This window comes from Chiloscyllium punctatum, chromosome 14, assembly GCF_047496795.1.
Source record: "Chiloscyllium punctatum isolate Juve2018m chromosome 14, sChiPun1.3, whole genome shotgun sequence".
NCBI lineage: Eukaryota > Metazoa > Chordata > Chondrichthyes > Orectolobiformes > Hemiscylliidae > Chiloscyllium > Chiloscyllium punctatum.
In genome coordinates, this window is record NC_092752.1 from 7,314,459 (window position 1) to 7,335,352 (window position 20,894).

Here is a 20,894-nt window from a genome sequence, read left to right on the forward strand (position 1 = left end):
AGGTCTGTGTATTTATACACACATATTGACATACACACAAAACTCTGCAACTAAGCAGTACATCATCATTGATATCCAGATCTTCAAAACGCAGGGGGAATAACACAGTCGGAACACATTGACTTACGTTTCAGTTAGATGCACAACGCTTTTCCCACAAAACCTCGGTGACAGAGGAGGTCGGACGGTGCCCTCCTGTCGGTCTGTACATGACAATGTTGTGCTCAGACACCAGCAGACTGTCCAGTCACAGAGAAGAATCAACGAAGACTGAAGCAGGGCATCTGTGAAACCAGAGTCCGAGATTTGATCTCTGGCCAAAACATGTGACTCGGTCACAGGAGGCACCACTAACAGACCATCCTTGGCATTTGCTATTGAAACAAGGCATTAGGACAGCAATGCAAAAAATGTCGTTTGCAAAGCACCAAATGTATTGCTTTTGTTAAACAACAGTAATCAATGTTGACCACAGACTGTATTTATTGAATCTATTGCTCTGTTGCTAAAAGCATTTCAGTCTTTGAAATGTTTCTGTTCACCTCCAATGAGGAAGGGCAGCATTGCTTTTGCCACACTTGCCTATACAACAACTTAAACTGACCTTAGAGTTCCCTGGCTGGTTGTCAGGCTAAGGAACCCCTTACGTTTTGTGATTGTTTAAAGATGCAACGTGTAAATTCCATAAACATTTACATTTCTTCAAGCCTAAGTGAGAGGAACATATTGCTTCCTGAAAAAAACTGAGGAGCTGTCAGAGACAGACTGGGTCCTCAGCTCCCATCTAGTTTTCAGTTGTTACATTTAGCACACCAGTCTGTCAGGATTGCAGCTCTAGAATGAACTGGTCATTCCTAGTAATGACAGCAATAAAGTAGCAATAGAAAGGCCATGAAGCAAACAAGAATTATTTTATCTGTGGTGAGTTCTCTTTTATTACTTTGGTTTGATGCCATGCTGTGCTCGGGCTCAAGATAAACGGGTTGAGGAGAAGAAAGAGTTAAAACTGTGTTCAGACTTAAACTTCTAAAGTAACCTTTCTTGTTGTACGTTAATACTAAATCTTGCTACAAATAGCAATCACCAGTATACCTGATAGTCACATTATGTAAGTATTTATTGAACTTCTACATGTCCAACTTCTAGATTACTATTCCAATGATCACTCCACCACTTCTTCCCCAACACACTATGACTGATAAATGGCAAGTAACATTTGTGCCGCACAAGTGCCAGACCATGACCATCTCACACAAAAGAGAACCTAACCTTCGCCCTTGTCATTCAACGGCATTACCATCACTCAATGCCCAACTATGAATGTCCTGGTGGCTAGCATCAATCAAAACCTCAATTGGGCCAACCATATAAATACTGTGGCCAGAAGAGTTTGAAGTTCTGTGAAATGTAACTCATCTCCTGTATCTCCAAAGCATGTCCACCATCTGTAGCAAACCAGTTGTGTGATGGAATGCTCCCCACTTGCCAGGATGAGTACATCTCCAACAAAACTCAAGAAGCTTGACACCATCCAAGACAAACCATCCTGCATGATTAGCATTTTAATCATCACCTTCACTACTCATTCCCTTCACCATTGACACACAGCAGTAGCAGTGTGCATTCTCTACAAGATACGCTGCTGTGACTCATGAAGGCTCTTCCAAAAACACCTTTGAAGCCCATAACCTCTGCCATCTGAAAGAACATAGGGGAGCAGATATGTGGCAGCACCATCACCTGCAAATGCATCTTTGTGTCACACACAATCCTGCCTTGGAAGTACATCGCTGTTCCTACATATTGCTGGGTCAAAATCGTGAGATTCCCTTCCTATCAGCACCCAGTTATCTCTAAACTCCAAAGACTGCAGCAATTCAAGAAAGCAGCCTCTCCATGGTAATTAGGGATGGGCAATAAATTCTGGGCCCATCCAGTGATATCTACATCCCCTGAATAATTTTTAAAAATACTATTAACAAAAGAACATTCTCTCCTTGACATTGTCTGCAGACTGAACAGTGGTAATAAAGGAAAGGTTGATTCCAGAATCTTTGAACTAAAGGTAGGGGAGGGTGGTAAGTGAAAATGGCATAATTTTGAAAAGCTCAATCACACAGTGTTAAAAAAAGTCATCTGCAGAAATACAGTTAAATTGAAGGACTGCGAAAGGTTTAGCCATTTATACTGTGATAAGTTCTTAAGTGTGAACAAGAGTGGTTCTGGAGATGAAACACTTCCCAAATGACAATAAAGTACTTGGCACTTCTAAATTAGGTATAGGATCTGCACTGTTTTAGCTTTCCTTAAATGGTCCTGAGCTATGAAAGTATGACAGCACCATTTCCTAGCCCCTTCCCACATACTCGATACTGAAACTTTCTTAAAGTTAAAACTTTCAGAGTATTTGCAAATCATGGCCTCCCTAAACAGAAGGTCTTCACTGATAGAATTCCCAACCCGGAGGAAAATTTGCTTAATTTTTTTGTATCTGAGTAAACTCCTGCTAGAACACTTTTTTTGCTTCACGAAAGATTGAAAATGAAGATTCAGTGTCAATTGTAGCTCAGTAAAATAGGTCCATAGAAACATCGGAGGAGGCCATTCAGCGCCTTCTGCCTGCTGTGCAATTCTAGATCCTGGTGACTCTCTGCCTCAGCCCCATTTTCCTGCGCCATCCTCATATTCCTTGACGTTATTGACACCAAAATTATTGTCTTGAAGCTAATGACTGAGCTTGAATAGTGGTTTAGAGTACAAAATTCCAAAGACTCACCACCCTCTGGACAAAGAAATCCCTCCACATCTCATTCCTGAAGGATATGTCTCTTATTCTGAGACCATGTCTATTGACTGTACACATTCTCAGCCAGGGAAACCTTTCTGTGTCTACTCCACCCCTTTAAGGATTTCTTAAGCTACAACGCAATTGCCTTTAATTTTCCCAATTTGTCGTAAATTTCCAATCCCCGTTCTGGGAATTTCTGACCTCATCAATGCAGAGTTACCAGAGTAATGCACCTTTGGCAGGGTTGTTGTTTCCTGGAGGTGACATTATGCACCTGTCTGCCTTTTCAAGTTAATTCAACAGATACGATGGCACTGTTTTTAAACCAAAAAAAAAATCTTCAGACTGATATTTATGCTTCAAATCATAAAATGACAGAAGAAAACTGGCCACTTGCTTTGCTGCTTTTTAAAGGGAGTCATAGAGATGTACAGCATGCAAACAGACCCTTCAGTCCAACGTGTCCATGCCAGCCAGCTATCCAAAATGAATCTAGTCCCATTTGCCAACACTTGGCCCATACCCCTCTAAGCCCTTCCTATTCATAGACCCATTCAGATACCTTTTGAGTTGCTTTCAGAAACCAGGCTGCTGCCACTTCGATCGGTGACTACACTTCATTATTTCACTTCCTTTTAAACTACACAATGTTATTAAGGAGAGAGTTCCGGGATTTTGACCCAGTGAAGGAATGGCGATATATTTCCAAGTCAGGATGGTGAAATGGCTGGGAGGGGGAACTTGCAACGGGTGGTGTTCCCATGTATCTGCTGCCCTTGTCCTTGGAGATGCAAGTGATTGCGTGTTTGTGATCCCATGACCCTTGGACTTGAAATATTAACTTTGTCTCTCTCTCTCTTTCCACAGATGCTGCCAGATGTGCCAGGTTTCTCCAGCACTTTCTGTTTTTGTTGGCTTCAGATTTTGACCACCAGTAGTTCTTTGCTTTATACCTTCATTCACTAGTGGGACATGGGCGCCATTGGCTGGGCCCAGCATTTATTGCCTGGTCTCTAGTTGCCCTTGAAAAGATATAGTGAGCTGACTTCTTGAACTGGTGCCGTTCATCTGCTGTAGGTAGATACAAAATGTCCTTAGGGAGGGAATTCCAGAAATGTGACACAGTGACAGTGGTGTTGCCAGACACCCTGAGTAGTCCTAGCACTTTGTCTTCTTTTTATTTTAAGTTTCTGGGATCTGCAGTACTTTACTCTAAATTCCTCAGAAGATGTTGTTTGGGAGCAGCCGCCTCTGTTTAATTTCACTCACTGAAGTCTTCCCAGCCTATCGGTTTAATGCATAAACATCTCCCACAGTCCTCCCTTCTACTCGTGTTCTACCCAGATCAGCATATCCGCACACTGGTGAAATATTGTGAAGAAAACAACAAATGCTGGAGATCACAGCAGATCAGGCAGCATCCGTGGAGATAGTCAGCTAACGTTTTGAGTCCAGATGACTCTTCATCACAGCAGAGCTCTCTCTACCTGACACGCTGTGATCTCCGCATTTGTTCTTTCCACTCCAGATTCCAGCAGCTGCAGTAATTTGCTCCAACCTTAAATATGGCTAAAATGCTTTGCAATGGTCTGACGTTGCAAGACGTGCTGAAATAGTACAAGCTTTTTAAATTTCCTTATACTGATTAAGCCGCTGATGCTAAGGTAGGCAAAGCAGCAAGCAATCTGAGGAGTCCTGTGGAACCTCACCGGTCTTGGGGAGTACTTGTCCGTTTTTATGATTGCAAATTTCTTTTGAGCACACACATCAGTTCCTTTGAAACAGGAACACCTTCGAGGAACTGTTCAAGTTTGCTTTAATTAAAACAAAAGCGACAAGCAAGGCCTTACTGTATTTTTTAAAAGTGCAAATTTGGCATTTAAAGTTCTATTTGCTATTTTTCTCAGCAGGCCAATTGGAAATTATTGAAATGAATTCTGATCAGATCTCTCATAGACTAGGTTTGAACTCACTTCACCAAGAACCCTATTGGTCAGGTTTAAATTTCTTCAATATAGCTTTAACTCAAATCTGGACTCAGGAGGCACAAAATTATTAAAAGTAGCCATTCCCTCATGCTCATTGTGAAGAAACAACAAGGTACAGGTTATCACTGACTTCTTTTTAAAGAGAATTATACGGAAGAAATATGCTGTTTTGTTTAACAACATCAGAATGAGAAATAGTAGTGCAGGAGTGCAAGGTGGATTATTTTATCAGGACATCGATATTTTTCCTGTAGCAGGGCATTGAAGAACACGTTTCATTGTGTGAAGTTGTCCCCTGAACCTTTAAAGTTTTAAAGTTTATGCAGAGAGTATGAGCCAACCACTGCACAGCTCGGGAGAAAAAAACTAAAAGGCTAAAACAGGACCAGACATTGTGCAAACTACAAAACTTCAAGTCTGTTTCTATCACCACAAATGCTGAGTTTCTCCAGCATTCTCTGTTCAAGTGATGTGGAGTTATCAGTGCAAAGATTGAGAAGGCAGTATAAACTAGACTGGGTGGAAGTAAAGAGAAATGAAGAGGGTAAGGAAGATGGATAAAGAAAAAAAGGGAGCAGTGACAGAACTGAAAGGTTTTAAATCATCCATTTTAAAATCTCCAACAACAATTAAACCTGAAATGAAACAGCAATGAAACCCTATATTTTAAATTAGCTTTCATTGCCAGAGAAGTTGACCATACGTAATTATAACCACACTGTTAATAGGACACTTAGACTGAAATTATTTGTTTTACATTTTGTGGTGCATTTAGTTAACATTTACAATGCTCATCTGCTGACTTGACACCACTCACTGCAAAGTCAAGATTAGTGTGGTGCTGGAAATGGACAGCAGGTCAGGCAGCATCCGAGGAGCAAGAAAATCGATGGGGGTTTCAGGCAAAAGTTCTGAGTCTCATTCCTGATGAAGGGCTTTTGCCCAAAACATCGATTGTTTTGCTCCTCGGATGCTCCCTGACCTGCTGTGCCTTTCCAGCACCACTCTAATCTAGACTCTGATCTCCAGCAACTGCAGTCCTCACTTTCGACCACTCACTCACTACATTTCAAATCAGGAGGAGGAGGGAAAGATGTTGATATTGCAAAGCCAGAATTTGCCAGACCATTTGCACCCAGTTAATGGCAAGTGCCATTTGCCAGACTTTTACAGCAAAACCTGAGCCAATATTCCCAGATATTGTGCCCATGCTGGCTTAATGGGAAATCCTCCACGTATTATGAATTGCTAAGAATAAAGTTTATTCATTCATTGTTGTATGTCCTTTGCCAATTTTCTTAACCAGTTCTCCACCTGCCATCAGCATCCATTGTATATGAAGCACAACGTAATGCTCTCATATCAAATATTAATATCTGCTCTTGCTTCCTGCTAAGATTTAAAAGGACCATATTTAATCAGCTTTTTGCCAAAGGCTACATTTCTGTAGGGATAGGAAAGGCAAAAAAGATGGTTCTCAGTTACAAAAATGGTAAGTTCCCACTGCTGTCCTTTTGCTATGATTCATAGAATGACAGCATAGAAGGCAGCCATTTAGGCCCATTGCAGTGGTGTTCACTCTTTGAAAGAGCTAAACAGTTTGTCCCCCCTCTCCTGCTTTCTCCCCAGAGCCTGGCATACTTCTCGTTTTCAGTCCACTGATCCTTTCCTCTTTATTATTCATTTTGTGGGATGTGGGTGTCGCTGGCTGGGCCTGCATTTATTGCCCGTCCCTAGTTGCCCTTGAGAAGGTGGCGGTGAGCTGTCTTCTTGAACCACTGTAGTCCACCTGCTGTGGGTTGACTCAGAATGTAATTATGGAGGGAGTTTCGGGATTTGGACCCAGCAACACTGGAGGAGCAGTACTATATTTCCAAATCAGCATAGTGAGTGGTTTGGAGAGGAACTTGAAGATGGTGGTCTTCTCATGTATCTACTACCCTTGTCCTTCTAGATGGAAGTGGTCTTTCATTTGGAAGGTGATGTCTGAGGATCTTTGGTGAATTTCTGCAGTGCATCTTGTAGATAGTACACATTGCTGTTACTGAGCATTGGTATTGGAAGGTGTGGATGTTGGCGGATGTGGTGCCAATCGAGTGGGGGCTGCTTTGTCCTGGATGTTGTCAAGCTTCTTGAGTGTTGTTAGAGCTGCACTCATCCAGGCAAGTGAGGAATATTCCATCACACTTCTGACTTCGTGCCTTGTAGATGGTGGACATGCTTTCGGAGTCAGGAAGTGAGTTAGTCGCCGTAGCCTTCCTAGCCTCTGACCTGCTCTTGTAATCACTGTGATTATGAGGTGAGTCGAGTTGATCCTCTTTCTGAAAGTCTGCCTCAACCTAGACTGACAGGCACAGCCACTCAATCGATCCATCTAATCGTGAACAGAATCAGATAAGTGGTCACTCCAAAGTTGTCATTCCCAGGTGCCCACGTCATTGAGAAATTTATTCCAGAAACTTACATGAGGCACAATTTCTATGGAAGGTCTCACACATAAAGGAAGGAACTTGTGAGGTGATCAGAAACCAATTCCCTTTCTGAAGTCATGGCAACAAAAGAACAATCAACTGATATGAGTGAGCCAAAAGCTATTGCGAAATATATGCAAATGGTTGGGTAAACCCAGAGGAAGTGCTCACCTAAAACTTAAAAAGAGCTCAGCATTTTAAATTAGTTCCAATATTATTGTAGACCGTGGGCAGACATTACTGGATATGAATTCCATCTGCTGGCAATGTGTGGAGAGGAGCAGAACATTCCTTTAGTTCCTTTGGGAATTCCCTCAGGTCTTTGCAAGAATAGGAAATCTTTTGAAGGTGCCTGTTGTTCTGAGGCAAGAAAGATTATGCGTTCCGGTGTGTGCAGTTTTGTTATCCATTACATGGACCAGGTTTGAAAAACAATACATTAATCCTCAACTGAATTCCTGGGCTGTAAAAACATCCTTTACTGAAGTGAAGACGACGACTCAATTTATTGCTAACTCTGAACAAGTTAATTCCAACTTGATGTTGTTGGAGAAAGTGGTGAATCAGAGGAGGAAGATACAGATATAGGAGGAGGTGGATTAGCCTCTTTCACCATTCATTAATCCGTATAGAATCAGCGAATCATCATTGGACAGTATGGAAGCAGGCCATTTGGCCCAAGAGGCCCACACTGATCCTCCAAAGAACTCCCCCCCCCCCCCCCCATCCACCTACCCTATCCCCACATTATCTTATGGCTAATCCACCTAGTCTGCACATCCCTGGGCACTATGGTCAATTTGAGAATCTTAGAATCCCTACAGTGTGCAAACAGGCCCTTTGACCCAACAGGTCTACATCAACCCTCCAAAGAGTAACCCACCCAGACCCATTCCCTTAACCCTATCGTTCCACATTTACCCCTGGTTAAGGCACCCAGCCTACATATCCCTGAACACTATGGGTAATTTAACATGGCCAATTCACCCTAATCTACACACCTTTGGATTGTGGGAGGAAATTGGAGAACCCGGAAGAAATCAACGCAAACATGGGGAGAATGTACAAACTCCGTGGCTGTCTGTGACTGAGCTCCATATACTTGCCTTTGTCCAAAAGCATTTAATAGCTGTGGTTTTAAAAAAAACTATCAATCTTAGAATTAAAAGTAACATTCTAGCATCAACTTGTGCTGTAAAAGTGAGTTTCAAACCAGTACCACACTTTGCGTGTTTAAGTTTTTATTAACTTCATTTGTAAACGTTCTGGCACTAATTCTAAGACCATGTCCCCTCCCCGAACCCCAGACTCCCCAACCAGTAGAAATAGCTTCCGTCCATCTACACTGTAAAGATTTCCTTCATACCTTGAAAATTTTGATCAGATCATGCCTCAAGCTTCTAAATTGTGGAGGATACAAGCCCACATGGAGATCAGAAATGGGAAAAGAACTATTTGATACATTGAACATGCATCTTTGGACAAGCAGTTGATATGTGGAAGTATCAAGGTCCAACACAGAATTGGGCCATTTGGACCTCTCACTTGATGAATGCTCATAGTTCTAACCATGTCTAGTCACCTCAGTTCCTGTAGGCCTTACAACTCCTTAGCCATCTGTCTAACCATCTAATCAGGAATGCCGACATAGTTACTGCCTCAACCATTAGTCCAAAACGAATGACATATCCTCATAAGACACCAGTTCTGCTTTCAGCTCTAGACCATTTGCACATATTCCACCAGGCCCACCCTCATTCTGGATGCTTCAACCACTGGAAACCTCTCCATTTTGAAACTCATCCACCTTCTTTGTCCTTTAATCTTTGCAATCTAGTGAGATTGTTTCATGAAGGTATAAACTGGAAGTGGTCTCACTGCAATTACTGCTGCTTCCCCTTTTTTATGGAAGATGGCTGCTCCTTGCACTGAAACACGAGAATGTAGAAGGTAGCAACAGGGCTGGACCCCTTCCTCCTGCTCTGCCATTCAATGTGATCATGATCGATCAACGAACTCAATACCCTAATCCTGCCTTCCCCTCATATTCCTTTAGCCACGCAAGCTAGATCTACCTCTACTCGAGAACACAATGCGTTGGCCTTTCTGTGGTAGTGAATTTCACAGGCTCCCCACTCTCTGGGTGAAGGCATTTGCATGTGTATTGCCATCTGTTTTCATTCCAATGATGTCATGGAGCCTGAAGACCAAGCTTTGCCCAGCAGCAGCCAGGATGAATTGAGAGATTCGGTACAAACTGCTCAGTCTTTCCAGCTTGGCATTGTGGCCTTGCATCCCTGTACTGTGTGCTTGCTTGAAGGAAATAACGTCAGCAATATTCAAAATTGCCCCAGTGTGGCTTCTTCAGAAATAGAGTTTGAAACCTTAGCTCTGAAGATGAGTTACACCAGATTTGAAACGTTAACTCTGTTTCTCTCTCCACAGATGCTGCCAATACTGCAGTGTTCTGCCAGCATTCTCTGTCTGTTTCACTCTGTCTCAGCTGGGATCTTCAATTCCATACATTTCTGCTGTTGGGAGCACCTGAGTGCTGGGCTCTCTAATCCCATTTGATACCTATGATTCTGAATGCATCTCATGTGGGACCTGTCCATCAGCTTAATATGTTTGGACTAGGTAATCCATACCTCACAGGCATATAGAAGAGCAAGTATTTTACACACAGCAAGTTTTCTTATAAGACGGATACCTTGTTTCCTCCACAATGTCTTGAATAAATGGGCAGATGCTGAACTTACACTCACAATTCTATAGGCCACCTTGTTGTCCTTTCTGGTAATAGTGGTTCTGAGATCAGTAAACCTATCTACAGCCTTCAGGATTGTGACATTGATACATACAAAAGAGAGGGCTACAGAGATGGTCATCTTGGTTGGAACCGAACCAGTTCATCGTTGCACACCTCCTCAATCATAGCACATTAATACAAATATCATTTACTTCACGCTATGATAAAGGGTTTTTGTGTGTATAACAACATATCACTTTGGTAATGATTGACCTCATTATTTTTAATGAAACAAATCATAGTTATTTCTTATATAATGACATTTTCTTTTAAAAAAACAGAAAGTTACACAATAAACTAGAACTGACAGCCTGGACAGTACATCACATTACAATTCAATCAAAGTTTGATCAAGTTTCGGAAACTGCCCACATATGATCACCGTGGTTATGCTAACATGATAAGTTCCTAACTGAATCGCAATGAACTTTTTTTTGCTCAGTTTCACTATTTCTTTTAAATGAAAGAAAAAACTTCTTTCATTTTAGTTAGTCCGTTCTCATACTTTTGTGTTTTTCATATAAATGGTTTATTTGACCTTCCTTTCTCTTCATCACAATGAATCATCTTGTATCTTTATCCCCTCATGCAGTTACAAGAATTTTCAGAGTCACGATGAATAGAGTATAAATGATCTCAGCTGATCAGTGTGTACTTTCCTTCGGTGTGTGAAATGCCACAGAAACCTCCACCAAAACCCAAGATGTTAAGACAAATGAGCATGTTATGTTCTGGTAAAAAGGAGCAAGAAATAGTGGAGAGATTCAGGCAGATATATCTGATGGATATTTGTTTGAGATGCTTTTGAAGTCTGGTGGCAGATTAAGAGAGGAAAATAATCCAATACACTTGCTGTAATGCCTGCAATCAGGCAGAGGGGTGGAAGTGTCCAACAGTCTTGTCAAGGTGATGATACCAGTTTAATAATATATAACATAAAGAACTGCAGAAACCAAAAAACGAAATTGTTAGAAAAGCTCAGCAGATCTGGCAGCATTTATGGAGAGAAATCAGAATTAACATTTCAGATTGAGTGACCCTCCCTCAGAACTGTGGATGCTGGAAATCTGAAGTAAAAACAGAAACTGCTGGAGAAACTCAACAGGTCTGGACTAATGTTTTAAACCTGATGACTCTTGAATCTTGATGGCTACTGCACAATGCAGAGTGATGCCAATAGCGTGGGTTCAATTCCTGCATGGGTTGAGGTTACCATGACAGACTCTCCTTTACAACCTTTCTCCTCTCCTGAGCTTTGCTGACCATCAGATGAAACCACCACCAGCCATCTCTCTCTAATGGCCAAGTCAGCTGGAAGGGAAGACCAGAATTATTTTGTTGTCACTTGCACTTCTTGATAAGGAGAAAATCTCAATGTTACCAAAGGAAGCAGCCATCAGACACGAAACAATTTGTTCTCATTTGTTAAACAGATCTGAGTTCATCTGAAAAGAAGTCAACAATACTGACTTCTTAAATCTGGTCAAGGTGAAGATTATGAATCCCATCACTACATTTACCATCTCGATAGCATCATGAAAGCGGCCCCTTGGAATAAAAAAAAGACATCCACTTGGGATTGTTTAGCAACTTAAGCTTACATGTGTTACTCTAATTTGCCATTTGTTCAGCCCCCATCTGTGTTGTCATCCTGTTCTCAGATGGCAGTCCTGTGAACGATCACAAAGTTTCTTCAAACTGTTGACAAAACATAGGACTGCTTGCTGCATTAATCCTGCACCTGTGAGCTGTTATTCAGCAGAGAAAAAAATGCCGTCAGCACAGCTCTTTGCTGCACACTACCCCCTCATCCCAGTTTAATAAGATTCAGCTGCTTTTTGAGTACTCTTTGTCTGAACCTCTTTGATTTCAGACAGCCAAGAAATTTATTCCGCTCAGGCATGTCTGTGACAAATTGCTAAATTAGGTGCAAAGAGAGAATTTGGGGAACTGAGGATGGAAAAGAAGGATAAAAAAAGGGAGAGAATGTTAAATAAAGAATAGGGGCTTGTGAATACTGACTCACAGGACTACGATCATTCAGTGTTTCAAAGCACAACATCAACTATGAGAGCAATAACTTCTTAGTGAGTCTGAGTTTCAATCACGTTCTTTTAACCACATTATTTCAGAATTCTGCTGTCTTTAGCCCAACTCAGACTACACTGTGTTCACCCATTGACTCTCACTGGCTTACACTGACTCCTAATCTAGCAATATCTTGATGTGGAGGTGCTGGTGTTGGACTGGGGTGGACAAGGTCAGAAGTCACATGACACCAGGAGCACTGCCCCTATGAAGGGGCAGCCTTACAGAAGCTTGTGATTTCCAATGAACCTTTTGGACTATAACCTGGTGTCGTGTGACTTCTGATCTTAGCAATATCTTGATTTTAAGACTCTAACTTGTGGAAGCGTCATATTGAACTTGAAATGTTAACAGTTTTTCTCTCTCCACAGATGCCATTCCTGCTGTGTTTCTTTGTTTTCATTTCAGATCTTTAGTGTCTGTGCATTTGTTTTAAAATTCTTCTCCTTGTCTTTGCATTCCTCTGTGTTCACCCTCACAAACCTCCCTTGGCCCTACAACCCTCTGATATCTCTGTGCTCCTCCAGATGTTATGTCTTGTGTGTCCCCTCTCCAACACTGACAGTAATGACCTGGTTGTAGGCTGCAGACAAGTTTAGAATCTCACCTGAAAGATGTCACCCCCCAACAGTGTAGCACTCCCTCGGAACCACACTGAAATGTCAGTCTGAGTTATCCAGGCCTGGAGTGGGGGGCCTAAGCTGAGAGGTGAACGCCTAACCAGCAGGGTCTGAGCTGTCAGGCAAGGATTCTTTCTGCAGAACTACCATTGGAAATCCTGCCAGTGTAAAGGTTGTGAGGCTATTGCTTCATGGGGGCAGTAAATTCCAACATTACCAGGATGGATTCAGGGAATTCTAAATGGTATCGCAAAACCAGAGGTGGAAAAGTGAGGTCAAAATCTTTCCATTACGCACAACATGAAATAAAATGCTTTGCTGAACATGCGATACGACTGGTTTACTAGTCTCTGGGATATAAGGAGCTGAATTCAGGCACAAACATGAGAAGGAACCTTTCTGGATTGCAGCTCCCCATCACGTTATAATGGACAGGAAAAGACCAGCTGGTCAAGCAAAATGCAGAGCTAAAAGTGAGATCAGATGGACTGAGGATCCTTTTTCAATTTCCCCGGTGATGCCACAGTTCGGACCACATTTAAGAACTTTGCAAATTTACTATCGTGCTTTGAGTGGGAAGAACTGAGCAATTTGTCCCTCGTTTTTTTTTACAACATCATGAACAGCATACAAGTTAGCGTGGTTTATGCCTGGGTTAATTTATTTCACCATGTCTGGTCTGGAACATAACTCGGTCATTAAGGGAAAATAGGAATAAAAAGGCAGTTGACCTATAAAAGGGACACAAGAACCAACCGTTCCTCTGGATCAGAGCAGCTTCTGTAAAGAAAGCATTGTAAAATATAAATATAAATACTTTACTTGGAGAAAGAAAGGTCCACCAGTAACAATCCAGACAATGTGGTTTGTGGATTTGTATCCTGAGAGCTATTTTATCACATTGCTTCACTTACACTCAAACAGATCTGGCTCTAAGTCAACACAGCAGGGATGGACAAATTACTTTCCATCCCACACCCAGAGTCCTGAGGTAGAGATTGCTGGGCAGGGGTGAGCAATACTCAGTATTGTTACAGTGCCTCACTACATTATTCGTGTTGTGTATGGTTACTGTCACGTGGCAAGAGATAGCAAGCCAAGTGGGAAGTGAGAACCATTGGTGAGATATGGAATGCTGGCAATTCTGACTCCTCCACAAACACACCCACAGACACACACCAACACACACATACACAGACACACACACACCCACATACACACCCACAGACACACACCCACATACACACCCACAGACACATACCCACATACACAAAATCCCCCACACCCCCATACCCAGAGACACACATATCACTCCACATACACACCCACAGACACACACCCACATACACACTCACAGACACACACACACACCCACACCCCAATACCCAGAGACACACATATCACTCCACATACTCACCCACAGACACACACACCCACACACACAAACACGCCCACACCCCCATACCCACACCCCATACCCACACCTCATACCCACACCCCCATACCCACACCCCCATACCCACACCCCCATACCCACACTCCCATACCCACACCCCCATTCCCACACCCCCATACCCACACCCCCATACCCACACCCCCATACCCCTCCACATACACACCCACAGACACACACACACCCCCCATACCCACAGACACACACATCCATATACACACACACACCCACATCCCCATACCCACAGACACATACCTGCCCACATACACACACACTCACAGACAGACCCACCCAGCCATAACCATGCTCATCCATACCCACATTCCCACACCCACATTCCTATTCCCACGCTCCCATATCCACACCCCCATTCCCACACCCCCATACCCACACCCCATTCCCACACCCCCATACCCACACCCCATACCCACACTCCCATACCCACACCCCATACCCACACTTCCATACCCACGCCCCATACCCACACTCCCATTCCCACACCCCCATACCCACGCCCCATACCCACACTCCCATTCCCACACCCCCATACCCACACCCCCATACCCCTACACATACACACACACCCACATACACACAAACACACCCACACCCCATACCCACAGACACACATATCCATATACACACGCACACACCCACATCCCCAAACCCACAGACACATACCTGCCCACATACACGCACTCACATACAGACCCACCCAGCCATAACCACGCACATTCATACCCACAGACATGCATACCGCTCCACATACACACCCACATACCCACATACACACACACACCCACACCCCATATCCACACCCACAGATACACATACCCCTCCACATACATACCCACATACCCACATACACACACACACCCACACCCCATATCCACACCCACAGATACACATACCCCTCCACATACATACCCACAGACACGCACATCGACATACACACACCCCCACATCCCCATACCCACAGACACACATACCCACCACATACATACACACCCACTCACAGAAACACACACTATGAAGTAAACATGCACATCCACCCATACACACTCACCCACACACACACATCTAATACGCACACCCATGACACACACACCCTACTACATACACACCCGCCCACATACATACACACTCACCCACGTACACACACATATACACACCACAGACACACCCACCCAGAAGCAAACGCGCACCTACACACCCACAGATACACATCCACAGACGCATACACATACACACCCCCACGTACCCACAGACATACATACACCTGCCACATAGACGCCCACAAACGTACACACACCCACAGACACCCCCACGCACACCCCCACAGATACAAACGCCCAAAGACACACACATCCACACCCATAGACACCTACAAAAATACACATACACCCACATTAAAATACACGCCCCCAGCTTATTAATGAGGAGTGTAAATCAGTGAGTACACTGCTTTATAATAAACAGACCTTAAGCACACTGTTCATTGCATAGTATAACACAGAGGAGCTATTATGCAGTAGGGGAGAAAGAATCAATTGTTTCACTGGGCTTTCTGCTGATGTGATGGCAGGAAATTGGGATGATCCCATAGAAACTTGACCCCCAAGACATTTAACAGCAAAGAAATTATGACCTTGCAACAATGCAGTCTATTACAAACCAATAGCCAGCACAACAACAGTCTTAAGTCCTAATTGAAAGTGCTAAAAACGTTGTTGATTAATTGTCAACAAGTTTACTTTTGAAATCTTCCCCCATGGCCCCATCACCTCCAAATAAAAATGAATTATTTCATTGTCCTCTTGCAATGCATAACTACTGTCCTAATGCTGACTTTCTGTGATGCCGAGTTGTAACGTTTTTCTACATTACTGTGCAGACTTTATCAATAAACAGGAAGCTATCAGGCAAAGCTGACATTCACAGTACAACACTGTTAATTGTCACAAAAGGAAAAAGCTCACACAAATCAAGTAAAGAGGAGCACAGAGAATGGAGTGTGAAAATCCTTTCAAGTTATATATGGAAAATAATTAGACAATGTTCGTTTTAAAAAGGAAACAAAGATTGGCTGATCAAATCAAACAATGTGTTCTTCCACTGTAGAGTACGCACCACATCCAACCAGCCTGCACTTATAAAACCCAGAACAAAACATCTCCTTCTGTATGTAATTCAGTAACTGGACCTAAGTGTGCTAATGCCGACACTGACAAGCAGCTGAAGATGACTGGTCAAAATCACAATCTGGCTCATTTGCACTTGCTAAAGCAAGTGTTTTCATACAGAGGGACCAATTCTCTGTAAACAAATACTCTAATCTTGTGAATCTTTGAGGAGCTTGGAGAATCTTGGCCAATCAAAGTTGCCTTGCCAACCAATCAGCATCCCTTTTCTCCTGTGATGTAAATTATTGTCATCTCTTGAAATTTAGCATTCTTGAGTTTTCCCTGATGTGGGCAGGAGAAAAAGCTTCACTAACATGTGTCTCTTTTCAGCAACAATAAAGAAAAAGGAAATACCTGCATTCGTATAGCACCTTTCATGATTTCAGAGTGTTTCAAATTGCTTTAAATCAATGAAATTGTTTTTATGACTAGTTGGTGTTGTAATGCACTTGGAGACCCCACAAGCAGCAATATGCTAACTACCAGATAACCTCTTGTGTTTGGCGATGTTGATTGAAGGACAAATATTGGGGGACTGGATAGAACTCTTCTACTTGTCCAAATAGAGATCTTTCACATCCAGTCACAAGAGGAGACAGGACTATTGTTTAACATCTCATCAAGAAGGCAGCACCCTCAAAGTGCATCACTCGGTATGTCAGCTGAGAATCTTCTGCTCAAATCTCAGCAATGGAGTTGGAATCCACTATTTTCTAGCTTCAGGACTGGACTGTTGCTAACTTTGCTACAATTGATCCAGATGATGCAAACAGATGAGATCATGAAACTGAACAAACCCAACGTCCATGGGCTTACTGACGTAAAAATGATCATCCCCATCACCTTCTGTGTATACCACCTACACCAAATGAAGTGTACCGGTAGCTCACTGTCACATTCTCCAGGGCAACTAATGCTCAGTAATAAATGCTGGCCACATCCCTGATGAATGAATATATTGGATCTGAAATAACTGAATTACTGCCCAGCTTTAACCAGCAGATACCCTTTGCAATAAGGAACTGGGAGTCAATAACTAGTTCCTGTGACAAACTCTATTGTGTTGAATGGCAGCCTTTGGAACACCGAGGTGTGAACGGTCCTTGCTCAACAGATTTAGACCTCTACATGGTGAACATCCAGCACGACAAGGTACAGGGTGGGGAGATGAGGGCCTCCTGGTTTTATCACTAGACTATTAATTCAGAGACTCAGGTACTGGACTGGGGACTTGAGTTTAAATCCTGCCGTGGTAGATGGGGATTTAGATTCAATAAAATAAATCTGAAATTAAAAGTCTAATGATGACCACCATTATAAAAACTAATGCTATTAGTTCACTAATATCCTCTAGGGATGGAAACTGTTGTCCTTACCTCATCTGGCCTGCATGTAAGTCTATGTCCACAGCAGAGTCTACTCTTAACTGCCCTCAAGACAAAATCTTGCTGGCCCCTATCTCTTGAATGAATTTTTTAAAAAGAGACAACGCTACACATTACTGAGGAGTATCCCCTCTTCAGACTCAGTTGTGAACTCATCACCCTAAACTCAGTGAATGAAGAGGTGATTGTTTCATTTTGGGGCACTTATATTCACCGATAAATAATAAAGATACAAAAGCAAGCAAACATTGCCACCTCCACAAACAGAGGCTGGTAACAATTTCTGTGTCAGCAACAGAACCATAAACTATGTAGAGCACAGTGTGTGACCGTGAGGAGGGAGGATATTTCAATCACTGTACATTTTAAACAAAGAAAAGCTTACAAATACTGTGTGAGGCCAAAGCACTAAGAAATACAGTGAACATATGGCATACATGAAAGACGGTACAAGGTATGTTTTATTTCAGCTTAATTTATGATCTGTTACAAAAATTGGTTCCTGTCCAAGTTACCATAAATGGCAATTGAACAGGAAAAGCACAATGCTTTCATTACACCTACTTCTTGAACTAACCTTTCCTAGAATCATTGTGTTCGCAAAGCAAAACCGCACTTTTAGATATTTATACACAGCATAAGCAAGACAAAGTACTGAGTTTGTTCCTCTTGCCAAATGGAGAGATTTAGTGCCTGGTCATTGTAGCATCAGCACAGAGCTGACAGAACTTATATTTTTGTAAATTTGATGAAACACTGGTGGAATTTTGCAGAAGTCACATGCATCAAAGGCTCTGGAGTGGTGCTGTGTCGGAATTCACTTTACATTAACGCTGGAACTCAGTGAAATCTTGGCTTCACCAGACACAACCAGCCCCAAAGAGAAGCCCTGTCCCCATTTTAAAAGTTCAACCTCCCATCGCAAGTCTTGCAATGTAAGCATCAAGGCCATTAACTACAGCAAGTAATGTCTACAAGATAACATTGACTCGAATTCCAGGAAACATTCAACGATAAACATGGCACTTAGAAGCCCTTTATCTGGAGTTTTCTTTTTTAAAAAAAATGATAAACTGTTAGGTTTTTCAATTAGTAAGTTAGATCATGAGGAAGAAATCTGTCAGCATTAAATACAAGGCCCGACCCCAGATAGACATGGAAAATCTGTCCAGAACTGCATGCAATAGATCCAGATAACACTATCAAACAATAATGTCACAGTTTTAAATTAGCAAATAATTGAACATGAACATTTAATTTGAGGGTGGTATTTAGAATGCGTTAAATTAGTGTCAGGAGTAAAACCTGTTTTCCATACAGAGTATATTTTTCCACCTGTGCCTTTAATCAGTGATACTTTCATCAGTCACGCATCCACACTGATTGATCCTTTAACTCCATTTAGACAGTGGAGGTTTTGATGATCTAGAGAGTGGGGGTGGTTTAGGTCATGAGGCCCCAGTTTCGTGAATGTTCACTTGTACTTAACGAATGCAATCCCATACACAGTTTCAATTTTAAAGACCCAACGTATAAACATGTTCTGTACTTACTCATGGCTGCTTTACATTGTCCTGCATTGTCAGACTGGTGAACAGACTCCAGAACAGGACCCTTTCACAATCCAGGAACATTCCGGTAGAACCCACTGGGTGGAAATGGGTGGGTGTAGACTGTATCACACTTGCCTGGTTGTAACTCTATGAAGTCAAAGGGAAGAGTTGTGGACTTGAACTCTAATCACTCCCCTTTTGAGTTCTACTGAATGGATGCATAACCCTAAATTTGGCAATGGCTTTGTGATGTAATCCAGATACCCAGGTCATATTCCCAGGACCCTGGTTCAAATCCCACTAAGGAAGAGGGTGGAATTTGGATTCAATAACTGAATCCAAATGCAATTGGATTTGAGGCTGTTTTCATTAGAGAGAAGAAGGTGACTTATAAAATAAGATAATCAGTGGGTTAGATAGGGTGGACAGTGAGAGCCTTTTTCCTCAGATGGCGATGGCTAGCATGAAGGGACATAGCTTTAAATTGAAGGGTGACAGGTATAGGACAGATGGCAGAGGTAGTTTCTTTACTAAGAGTAGTCAGGGACGTGGAACGTACTGAATGTAACAGGACTAGACTCACCAACTTTAAGGGCATTTAAATGGTCATTGAATAGGCATTTGGACGAGAATGGAATAGTGTAGTTTAGATGGGCTTCAGGTTGGTTCCACTGGTCAGTGTTACATTGAAGGCCAAAGGGCTGTATTGCGCTGTAAAGTTCTATGCTCTAATGTATGGTCACTGGTGTAATTCTGCTGTCCAGTAATCATAGGTGAAAGTGAGGACTGCCGATGCTGGAAATCAGAGTCTAGATTAGAGTGGTGCTAGGAAAGCACAGCAGGTCAGACAGCATCCGTGGAGCAGGAAAATCAACGTTTCAAGCAAAAGCCCATCATCAGGAATTCCTGATCTCTAGTAATGATGTCTATGATGCATCTATTCAATACTTTCAAATCATGACAAAATTCTGCACTATCAGCAAGACATGGAATAAGAGTACGGGCTGAAGAGGAGAGGGTTAACATTTTTTGACATCACTTTGAAGGTGGTAACCTGTAAAGTAGTTTGCCCATCCAGTCGAGAAACTATCTTCTTTACACTGCATTGCCGTCAGTGCTGTTGAATTTGGGAAGATTATTGCTTAGAGTTTGCGCACGGACATCTATGCCTGAATATTTCTGTAAATCCTGTTACCAATCCATACCAATTTTGACAGACATAACATGCAGTTATATCGGATTGAGGGTGAGGCAGAGTAAATGCTGGAAGGATTTTTCTGATGTCCAAAGATGTGCAGGTCAGGTGAATGGGTTACGTTAAATTGCCCACAGCGTTCAGGGATGTGTAGGTTGGGTGCATTAGTAAGGGGTAAATGTAGAGTAATAGGGTAGGGGAATGGGTCTGGGCGGGTTATGCTTCAGCGGGTCAGTGTGGACTTGTTGGGCCAAATGGCCTGTTTCCATACTGTAGGGATTCTGTGATGACCGCTGAGTCCTGAACCAGGGATCGCAGTCTAAGGATACGGGATAGGCCATTCAGGAATGAGAAGAGGAGA

The 20,894-nt window shown here is 42.5% G+C and overlaps 1 protein-coding gene across 10 annotated transcripts in view; it reads right to left on the reverse strand.

Annotated features, from left to right (window-relative positions):
* Positions 1-20,894, reverse strand: part of bmpr1ba (bone morphogenetic protein receptor, type IBa) — a 504,601-nt gene that overhangs the window by 62,004 nt on the left and 421,703 nt on the right. Inside the window, exon 1 of one of the 10 annotated variants that reach the window (XM_072583843.1) lies at positions 128-256. The exons of the other annotated variants lie outside the window; for them this stretch is intronic. The gene's annotated coding sequence lies outside the window, so the exon portion shown is untranslated. Of the gene's footprint in view, positions 1-127; positions 257-20,894 lie in introns of those variants that run through there. 10 annotated transcript variants of the gene reach the window in all.